Consider the following 12,455-nt stretch of genomic DNA (forward strand, 5'->3'; position numbering starts at 1 on the left):
GATTCTTTAGTATCGATGTGATGTGGAGTTGGAGTCAACAACACCCCATTATGTGCATTAGGAGAAACCATAGTTCGAAAGCAAAATAGAACAACTTTGGCAAGGTGATTCTACCACTGAAGGTGAGTTCAATGTCGATGAGAGTGTATATTGGTCTAAGGCAAGCCTATGATTTTAAGTTAGGGTGATTTGGAGGTTTAGTTAGCAATGATCATGCTATATGTGAAAAAGTTGTGAATATAGTGGTGAAAGAAGTGAAGCAGATTATATAAATGAAATTTGAATTGAATTTGTGTAATATGTTATGTTTAACTGTATAATATGCTATACTTTTTTTTATAGTTGTATGTAATAGTTAGTAGTAGAGTTATTCTGTTACTAAAATTTTTATCTCACTCCTGTGATAATATTTTTACAAGGCAGAGCAATGAGCTGGGCAAGGAAAAAGAGTCAAGACCGGCTTATAATTGATAAAGTGTGATTGTAGAGTTTTTGTAATGAACCTAAACCTTGTGAATGTTATGTATATAAGTTGCTAGAGAGTTACATGCATGTTTTTGAATGCTTAAAGCCTTGAATGTTGTGAGTTTTGGTGAATTTTAGCCCATATGTGAAAATATGTGGTGAAATGAATTGTGTGGGCTAATATTTACTGGTGAACTTGTTGTGAATATGTAAAGAAGTGATTTTGTTGTGAATTTGTGGTGATAATGGCTAAACGAGTTAGTTTGTGCCAAATTATGAAAATTTGTGTTTTATGAAAGTTGACCGTTGAACAGCCAAATTTTGATACTTATGTATATGTGATGAATTGTGGTCAATCAGGTGTAATAAGTTTTTTTGAACTTGGTTCAAGGCTTAGTATGGTCTAATAAGATAATATGATTGATTTGAGCACTTGAGCGCATAAAATTTTTATAAAAAGTAAATTTTTACACTTGGGTATCTAAATTTTGATCAGACTATTAGATTGTGAACCTATCTCATTAGTTAGCTTATAAAATAAGCCATGCCGCAAGTATGGCTGGTAATCTAACCTATTTTCTTTATTCTAAAGGCATGCATTGCTCTGTATGAATGCATATAGTTTGTTTCCACTGCATATTACTTTGAGTTGTTATAATTTTGATAATTTTACAAAACAAGTCTTAGGCCCAAGCTTTTCAAACAAAGTATATGATTATTGTTTGTTGTTTTTAGTGTGGTGATTAAGTTAACCCTTCCTAATATTAAGTGGATATTAAAAAAGGTTACATTGACAACTTAATAGGATCAAGTCCATGTGATTGGATTGGTCTAAGCTCGGCATTAGTAAGAGGCAGCCTCGGTTAAGAGTGCCTTCGCCTTTGGACTTGGTTCGAGGCCTAAAGAGGTCTAGTGGAGTAAAGGATGAGAATTAAACATTTAAGATGCCAAATTTTTTAAAAAAGTAGATTTTTATGTCTCGGGTGTCTAATTTAAAATTAGACCGTTAGATCATATTCAAACTTATTTCATTAGATAGATTGTGTTATAAGCTTCATATGGGCACTTGAATCACTCCAATTGATTGTTAGGTATGGAAATGGCACGTGGTAGAAGTTTGTGTCAGAAATCTACCATGACATCAAAATCTAATACATGCGCCATGGCACATGATGTGCAAGCCGCTGCTCATGACATAGAAATAGGGCATGTCGCCTTGTACCACATGTTGCAGCGCATATGGTGTAAGCTACGACGCATGGCCTATTTTTTAGATAAATTATTTCTTTGTTTTCTTGAAGATGAATTTGAGTTACGTTTCCATCGGTCCTTTTGTTTGATTATATTTTATTATGAAGTCCGGATCATACATTTTAAAAACAAATTAAAGGCTGTAACTCTAATGTTGTATTGTAATATGTGTGTATGGGTTGGTAAAGTTAGGACAAAATAGGGGACTTTATAATAAGCATTAGGATCTACTTTTCTTGAGAATAGGGAAACCTTCCTCTTATCCTTATTAAATAAAAATTTTGTTTGTCTAAGAGTCTACTCATGGAACTCATCATCATGATCATCGTGATCTTTCTTGTTGGTCTTATGATTAGAGCTAGTGGATTTAGGTCTTGTAAACAATTAGTGATCTTATTCAACTATTTTGCAACTATTTTAGTACATCACTAAGATCAGGGTGTTATACCATAATGGTACCTGTAATGTTAGTGAAAATAAGAAAATAAGAAGACGGTGCTCAAAACTCTCTTACATGTTTACACTCTGATGATTTCTAATATTTTATTAAATTTATTGGTGTTTTTAATGTAATTGGAAGTCATTTATTTGAATTCTTTTTAGCAAAAATATGATTAAGTAAATGAATGTGTGTGAAAATAGGCTTTAAAATGTGTTAGAAGTTAGTGGACTTATTCTAGCATTAATTTTGGGTTTTATACATGTACGGAGGCCCAATTTAGGGGCCTAAAGCTAAAAATTTCAGAGCCTAAGTCAAAGAAATTAAATCTGAATAGAAAATTTGAACAGGTTATGTTTGCTACAGCGAAAACATATTTTGCTGCAGGGAAGTGCAATTTTAGTAAAACCCATAGTTTTGACTCTTAACAAACTTTTAGGGTTTAGGCACTTCATTTTTGTGCATTCTTTACCTCCAACAATTGCAAAACGTTTAGGGAGAGCAAAACGAGCCAAAAGAGGGTTAGAGAAGCTTGGTTTGGTGAAAAATTAAGTGTTTCGCTCAACATTACTCTGATTAAGCTTTTATTCTCCTTCTTCTCTTTACTTTGCTGTATATATTATTGATCTTGCTATCATAGAAGCCATGTGTGAATAATTTTCTCTTAATCTAAAGTAGTTATGAATTAATTCTTAGATTAGAGCATGTTTGAACCATTTATTTGAGTTTAATATTAATTTTGTTTACTTAATCTTGTGCTTGCTTATGCACTTAATGTTTGGCCACTATTGAGTGTGAATTTAGGGGTTTAGGTTTTACCTTGGAAGAGAAAAATCTGAATTTGACCATTAGATTGAGTAATGTGGGATTAGAATTATTTCTAATTTTTTAATAAGATAGGAATATACTTATTAGACCCATATAATGCCTTTTTGCCGCTCGGGTATTTGTGTTAGAAATAGCATATTAATTCAAGTGAGGGGTGTAATTAATTGAAAGATAATTATTCCTATTAATACTCTAGACTGACAAATTAATATTAAGTGAATTTATTTAGGTAATTATATGCTCTATAAATTGAAGAAGGGATTAACCACCCTAGGTTGCCTTGACTATTTGTGATTGTTGGAATTTTAACTTTAGTACATTGTTCTAATTTCAATCTTTATTTTGCAATTTCAAATCCAAATCTTGCATTGGTCAACTTAAATGAAAATAGGGACTTTATTGTTTAATTTTCAATTAACTTGATTCTTCATAGGATCGACCTTAATTTACCATTTATTAATTTTACAACCCATACACTTAGATCAATGCAAGTCACTCATGTTTTACATTTTATTTGAATCTTTTTTCAAATATAATGTACCCTCTTACCTTTTTTTGCTCAAAGGTGAGTTCTTAAGTGCTTAATCATAACAACAACAACAACAACAACAACAACAAGCCTTTATCCCACTAAGTGGGTCGGCTACATGGATTGCAAGACGCCATTGTGCTCTATCATTTATCAAGCTTTTAGGAATATTATTAATTAACAGATCGCGTTCAATAACTAAGTGCTTAATCATATTAAAGAAAAATTCAAGGAGTAGCAACCAAGCAAGTACAAAATTAAGTTAGAAAATCAAGAATAGACATAACCAAATGTCTCAAAAGTCATAAATATTCAACCAATTAAAGAAAGCAAGCAAGAACTCGAAAGACAAGTAAAGGAAATAAAAGAAATAGGAAAACAAAGGAAAGGGGAATGTGTGAAAAGAAAGGGAAGGAAATAGAATAGGAAACAAAGAAAATAGGAAAGTGAAAGGAATAGAAAAGTAATAGAAATAATAAAATCAAGACAATAGGAAGGTGATAAAAATAAGAAAGTGAAAATAGGAAAGTAGTAAAGATAAGCCTTACTATTCAAGAAACTTCCTCCTCAATCAAACTAGCAGAAATAGGAAACTAGATTAGTCAATAAAGAAATCAACTTAAGTTGCAAGCTATCAATTTTTCAACTTTCTTCTTCTTTGCAATACTCTTTTTTTTAATATATCAAGCCTCTTTCTTTTTTTTCTATGTCTTTTTTTTTTTGCTTAGGATTCACGCCCTTTTCTCTCTATTTTTTTGCTTGAATATGAAAATTTAAATAAAAATGCAAGGCGGCAACTTTTTTTTGTGAATTTTGCAACACAAGAACACAAAGAACAATGAGAGAGATTAACAAGAAAGAAGAAGAGATAGAAGACAAATGAAAGAAAGGGACACAGTATAAAAGAAGAACAAAAAGGGAAGAAGAAGAAGAAGAAGAAAAATGGAAAGGAAACACAAACTTGATGATAGCACAAAAACCTATTCTCTGATAACAATTGACTCAAAAAACCCTACTTGCACCTAAAAGTAGACCCTCTAGATTCCAACAGATCGTTGTGCCATTGTCAAATACTATAAAAATAAAGAACAAAGTGGAAGTGAAAAACTAGAAGCAATAATGAACAAGAAACAAAAATAAGAAACCAAATAAGATAGGTTTGAATAGCTGACCTAAGAGGAACCTGTCTCTTGAGGACCCTTTCTCCAATGGTCTAGGATTTAGAACTCAAGAGGCACTTGGCTCTTGACCCCTAACTCTAAGGGCACCTACAAAGGAAGACTAATCCTTTGATGATCTCAATCTTCTCGAGCACTTAGAAGGCACAAGAAAAGCTCTCACAATATATGAATAATTCAAAATTTCTATTAAACTTGTTTCAAAAAATAATTACATAAAGTCTATATATAAGCAACTAAATGAAAACCCTAACCCTTAGAAAGGAATGAGGTGGATGGTTCCACCTATGGCAAAAGAAATAGGAAAGTTGACTAAAATTATGATAGAAATCAAATCTAGAAACTTTCCTGCATGATGACACCTTCTAAGATCCTACCTAAAATATAATAACTTAAATTGTAAGTTTGCAATCCTAAAAATTAAGAAAATCACTAAAAGATATCAGAAATAAATGCCTAAATTAAAATAGAAAACTAATCTAGCAATCAATGCTTGCTTGACTAGTTAAAGATCCAATCTTTCACTCTAAGTTTGCATGTGACAAATATTCTTGGATGCTCCAAAGGGTGAAGATGGCACATTTAGTCTCTACATTGGGCATTGGCTTGGCTTTAATAAAGTCTTAAATCAATCCATTAAGAGCCTCTTTCATAACTTTGGTCATAGCCTTAGTCCTTGGGCCTCTAATCCCTTGTAATGGATCCTTAAGCATTCCTTTCTTGATATATTTAGCTTAGACTTCTCCTTCTTAGACATCATGCATGCCTCCTTGCTCCTTAGCTAGGCTATCATAGAAGATGTTGTCATGCAATTTGTTTTTATCCAGCTTGTTTAGATATCATATGTATGGAAAACATAAACTTGTATGCCTACTTAGTAATCGCATGGCTAGTTGCATTGCATGCATCTTTGCATACTAATTTTGGTTATTAGTACTTTTGTGTCTCATTCCCTATGGGTAACATTTTTATAAGAGTAGGTGTAGCAGGGAAAGCACAAGAGGTCTAGAGTGTTCTCTAAGACACCAATTTGTTTTGTTTTGCCTCTTTTTGGTTAAGTAATGTATACTAGCCAACCTAAGATAATTGTGATTTCAGTTGAGTATGTAGACTCTATATTTTGATTAACTTCATAAATAGTGCCATGAGGATTCTATCTATCCCTCATGGCCTTTGATTGATTTAGTATATCATACCATGAGGATTCTGTTTGCCTCTCATGCTCCTGATTATTTATTTGAAATATTGATTCTATGATTAATTTTTTGGGAAATCTTGATTAGCTAGTTATGATTATATGATTGTGTTAGATAGCTATAAACTAACTATGACTTTGCATTTCCCTCTATTTAGGATATGTTTGCTAAATGTTGTTAAATGTGGATGTGTTGTAGTCCAGTGTACACCTTAGAGTGGAATTTGGTTGGATTATATGTTGTAGTGAAATGACCACCATAGAGTTCAGTGTATTTGTCATAAGAGTACATTTGAATTATGTTGTTGACTATTATTTGTATTTGGTATAATGTTTGAAATTAAACACCACTAGGAATCAAGCTTCAAGCTTATTTATGATTTTAAAGCAAATGATAGATTTTAAATATTGATTTTCAATGGGATCTCATTAGGTTCACTTCTTTTAATATTATTTCCATTAGTTTTCATAAATTACCTATTTAATTTCTAAATCACCATGGTAGGCTTATCTTTATGTTTAATCCTTTTCTACTACAGTAAATCTTTTTCCACTATGATAGTTCATTTTAAGAAATATTTATTATAAAAAAAGCTCTTTTTATCATAATAAAATTTATAAAAATGATTTTTATCCTTAGTTACTATGGTAGCCCCTTTCTACCATGGTAAGATTTTAAAAAATATGGTTTACTCTTTATTACCATGATAGACACTTTTTTACCGTAGTAAGTATTTAATAGTTAAGGATTAATTATTTAGTTGTATTTAGCAAAAAAAAAAAGGAGTGAAATTTTATAGTGTTACATCTTTTATGTGATTAATTACAAGTGTAAAAAAGGAATTAGAAGAAAATTGAATCGCTAAAAGAATGGATTACAAAGACAAATCACAAAGCAAGAAGAACATAGGGTGACACATTTTCAAAAGTTAACTCAAAAAGCTTCTAATGACTTTTAACTTAAGAATTTCGACCAAGTAGCCCTCTAGTCACCCTTTGATAATTTTTAATCATGCATTTAGAAGTGTTTAATGAGTTTTAATCAAGTGTAGAGTAAAGTACAAGAGTTACGTGTTCCAAGTTAACCTAGCTAGAATTGTGGCCAAACTCATTTTGATTGATTCCAATTGATTTTGTTATTTAGTTTTAGATATTTATAGCTTTGACCACCTAAAACTCATCCTATTCTACTCATTTTACACCATCCCAAGTTGAAAAAGTGGTCTGGACGTTAATTACACAATTCATTCACTCAAATTCACATTACAATTTATACCTCATTCTCTCTCACTTTCTCTAATTTCCAGCTTGTGTGTTTCAAATTTTCTCTCACTTTCTTCCATTTTTCCACACTTTCCTAGCCACAATACCTCATCTCAATCAAGTATTAAAGACATGGAAGCTATTATTGGAGGTAGATCAACTTAGATTGAATATCAAATTACCATGAGAGGCTACATTCTTAAAGCTTTTTCAAGAAAAATGAAGCCACATCTGGAGTTCTTCTAAACCTTTTTTCTTGCTTTCAATTGCTTTGAATTCTTTTCTTCTACTTTTTAATTATGTAATTCATGCTATGAATGAATGATTCTAGGTTTTAGATTGTTTATCTTGGCTGAAATTCATGTTCCAAAGAGGAAGGGATTTGTATTTAATTTTTGAACTAGTTGTACACTTTAAGTGTTTATGTTTATGCTTCAATGTTTTAATGAATGAATACATGTTTTCATTTTAATCTCTTGTGGTTTGGCCATGTTTAGCTACTGTTTACATCTTAAACTTTAGTTACTTTCATAATCTTGATTGGTTTAAAGTCTTAAACATGATCAATGCAAAAGCTAGGACTAGTTTCAATGATTAAATCACATATTGATGTATCTATTTTAGGTGATTTGTATGCTAAATTCTAAGTGGTTACTTGGTTTTAATCATTGTCATTTAGTATTGATGGTTATTGAGACACCTTCATATTTCACTTCAAAAAGGAAATTGAATCAAAACTATAACATCCCAAAGATTATTCCCTTGATTTATTAAGCTAATGAAGGGTAAATTTATAAATTTAAATATAAATAATCTAAAAATAATTAAGACGGCTATTGAGTTTTGTTTTAGCTTTTGGATTAGGTTTTAAAGTGAATTGAGTCACCTGCGCTCAAATTGAAAAGAAATCAAATTTTAGGCTTGGTGCATTATGCTGTAGCATAAAAATGTATACTGCATCATAAATTACAAAATCAGCTTTTTTAAAAATGTGAAAACATTTAAAACAAGGTGAAATGAGTCTAAAACAAAGGGAGGGCGATGAAGAGTTTTGGTCTTTTGCTAGGGCATCAACTCTTAGGCATTTTAAAGGTGATTGGAGCTTAAGTTCACCTAGGTATGTCTTCCTTATCTCTTCTTCTTTTCTTTACACGTTTTAGAAGTGAGATTTGAGGTTGGGAGATGATAATTTTCGAACCTAAGGTTATAGGTCTAAATCCATTAGTCTAAATGAGACTAATAGGAGTTTTTTGAGTTATCTAAACCTAGATATAGTAGTTTTATGCATCTATGAGAGTGGGCTCTCAATTATAAACGAAATTATGCCCTAAAGTGCTATAAATAATGGTGCTTGAGGTAGATGGCTACCATTGATGTTGATTAAAGATTGTGTTAGTGTTAGTTAGATCTAATGAGAGCTAATAAACCTAATATGGTGATTAAATTCAAGAGTTGAGAGTTTTGGATTATTAAAGTGTGTAAATTTAAGAGTTGGAAGGAGTAATTTGTGACATTAATGATGATTTTGAGTTGTTGGATGATATATTAGTGATTATTTAAGTTATTGAGAGCTAAATGAAGTTAATAGGAATTAAGGAACTCATTGGATGTGGGGTTGATCTTGTAGTTAAGAAATTTAGTTATTAAAGTATGAAATTAGATGTTAGAAGTGGTGATTTTAATGATTAATAGTTACAAGTGTTAATGTAATTGTAGACTAACCTCATAAAGCATCGGTGAGCTTGAATTTAGCTCAGAAAACAAGTTATGATTGAAAGGTAACCTTTAACCTCTTAAAAGTTTGAGGAAACTTAGGAAAACCTAGTTTATATAGTTGAATGTTAATGGATTCTTATTGAAATAGATGATTTGAAACATGTTGCTATTTTAAACTCTTGATGCAAAATTGGCATATTTAAGAATGTGATATTGTTGAAGTGTTGTGTTCATTTACATATAAATAATGATGATAATTGAGATTAGGTGAGTATGTACTATTTGTTATATGGTATTTGGTATGTGGAGTAGATTATGTGATTATGGATAAGTGAATCTATATTATGTGATTCATGATTGAGATACATGAATATGTGTAACTTGTGCATAGCGTAATTATTAGCAGGAGTTTATCTAGGGAGAGGAGTTGATTGATAAATCCATGTGATATTAGTAGTGACCGTTGGAATCGGGAGCTTATGTTGGCACTAACTATTAGAATTAAAAGATAGCCCTTGTCTTATGGTTAATTCGGGACTGTCCTACTTATTCTATGAGAGACTCAAACCTAACTACTCTCTATCAGTTCATGAGGAGGCTAGATTAAAGTTACAACATCTCACAATTGTTAATATTGAGGAAAACCAGATTACACAAGTGAGTGAGTTGACCCTGGCTCGATAGCTTCTTACAAGCGAAAGGCTGGGTTAATCAGTGAAGGACATAGCCACTGAATAGCCACCAGTTTCATGTTGGAGGTAATCAAGAGGGTATAAGGTTAGCATATGATCATGTATTTAGTCCCAGCTACATAGTTATTAGTATTGTGTTCTAGTGCGATTTAGGGGCGTATGGTTGGTATTATTGTGACCTCAAGTTGTGCATTATTGATATATATATATATATATATATGAGTATGTGTTTGAAGCCCGATCCCATGGTTGTTATTATTGTGTTCGAGGCTATACATTGTCATACATACTTTATATGTGTATTTATTATCAATTGCATCCATTTTTTATTTATATGAAACTGTATAGATTAGGTGAAACTTGGTTATTAAATAGTTGTACTCACCCTTCTATTTAACATTTTATAGGCACTAGTTCCGAGCAAGACAAAGGGAAAGCACTAGAGGCTTAGAAACTCGATTTCCTACTATAGGCCTCTCATAATTTTTGTTGTATATGTGTAATTAATTGATATTGCCAACTAGGATGATCATATTTTGTTATTACTTGCACTATTGAATATTGAGTATTAAAAGGTGTAATTTAGGCCTAGTGCGTGTGGTATCTTTTTAGTTGAGATATATGAGCAAGGTTAAAATACTAGTACAAGTATAAATTTGATTATGTGCACAGTTGTATTAGATTATATTGAGTTTTGAAGTCAAAATGCCTCTCCCTATTATTTCTTAAATCAAGGGATTGAGGGTTGAAATTGTAAAATATATAAATCTAGTTGTTGTGGTATATTACATAGGTTGTCTTAAGTTTATTGAGTGTGGTCTAAGAGTTGGTGTGGGTTTTTAGCACTTGGATTGAGTTTTGGACACTCTACTTGTGTTTTGAAAGCATAAATGAGTGAGTTTGCATTTTAGTGTCTAACTTTTGATTGAGAAATGATTTGAATGTGAAATTAGTGCCATTAGTTAGAGCTTGAAGAAAGCTTTTTACATACACATAGATCACCTCAATCGAACGTCGGATAGAGATTTGGTGCACGTTGGAAGTTCAGCCAGAAAATCTACCATGACAGCTTGTTGCTATCACAGATTCTACTGTTTATGCCATAGCATAAAATTTTATGCTGCTGCATAATTTTGCCAAAATTAGGGTTTTGTTATTTTGACCTTAATTTGATTTTGTCTTACCTTGTATGATGTTCATGCTCCCATATACATGTTTTATTTTAATTTTAGTTTATGAAATGATTTTATATCATTTTAGGTTTTGAAAAATTTGAGATCCTATTTATAAAAATTTTACAAACTTGATAATTTATTTAGGTTATTTCCATAATTACCTTAATTTTGTGGAGTTAGTTGTGGATAAGTAAGGGTGACCTTACAAAAATAAGGTAAGGAAGAACAAGAATACAAGTAGCTAATTCTAATATTGGGAAGCTCCTTTGATATTGGATTAATTACTTAGACTTTCTCTTCTCTCATTTCTATAAAATCAAACCTATAAACATCTAATATCTCTCTTGAACTCTCAAGTTCAATTTTGGAATTTTAATTTGTCAATATTATTGTCTTGAATTGATTACAATAACTTGCTCCTTAAGGATAGAATGACCTAAGATGTTCACATTATTATATCTTAGTTTCACTTCTCATGCTATTACAGTAATTATATATGATAACTTGTTCTATTATGTAGAAGTCTTTATTGGTGCAATGTAACATCATTCTTGACATTACCAAACACACAGAACACATAATACAGAACAATGTCATGATAACTGAGATTACCTTAATCTTATAAATAGTTACCATAACCTAAGGGTTAAAGAATATTTAAAAAAAATGAGATCCCTAGAAAACCCTTTTTAAAAGATCATTTAAACTTAAACTATAGTTTAAAACTAATTAAATAAGCCAACGAAAGCATAAGAAATTCATCAGGCTATAATAGATAAAATAAAATATTCTAGCTATATAAGCACAGTATGCCATAACGCAGTGCATTATCCACTGGACTACATAAAAGGGATAGCCCTTCTTTATGCCTCACACCACAGTACAGTAGATAGTGCATCGCAGCAGGTGTGCCTTGTCATGACAACAAACTACTATCATGACAGCTCTTCAGATTAACTTTTGGAGCACACCATTTTGCCATCCGATATTCGATTTGAGCGATTCAAGTGTCTATATGTAGCTCTTAGAGCCACCTAGCTATTAGCACCCATCCCATACCCAAACACTAAGCCTAATGAGATTTGGATACCCAAACCTAAAATGGCTCATTTTCTTTTAAAATCACAACCAAGGTGGCCAAACTCCCAAACTAAATGCCAATAGTTGTGGAACCATTTGACCCAACTTAAATAGACCACAAACAACTTATTCAAGAATTTAATCACAACCACAATAGTACAGATAAGATTTGGCTACCAAAACCCCATTTTCAACATAAATTTTACAAGGGGTAACAATTTTTTATAGACAATCTAATGGCCAATCAAACACATAAATTAATACAAAACTACACTTGCACTAATATCTCAACCTCTCACAACCATTACAACATAGATACACCAAACCTAGGCCAAGATACCTATACTTACAATAGAAATCATGCAAGTGCGTCACAAAATTATATATATATGTCCTAAGTTGGCATAGGCATTCAATATTCATTACAAACCAAAATAATGAAAGGACTATACAACTGCAAGCTAGTCCCCTTAATGATCGGTGGCACTTTTCTTTTCCTTACCCCTATTGAAGCCTTCACCTATAAAATGTAACCACAGGGTGAGTCGAGGACTTAGTAACCAAATAGCCTAATCAACTACTTATGTGTGATAACAGTTTGTGTGTATGTGAAGTGGCATAGTAATTCATATAACATGTCTCAT

This window comes from Prosopis cineraria, unplaced genomic scaffold (assembly GCF_029017545.1).
Source record: "Prosopis cineraria cultivar Desert tree isolate PC_DT_omini unplaced genomic scaffold, ASM2901754v1 PC5, whole genome shotgun sequence".
Taxonomy (NCBI): Eukaryota; Viridiplantae; Streptophyta; class Magnoliopsida; order Fabales; family Fabaceae; genus Prosopis; species Prosopis cineraria.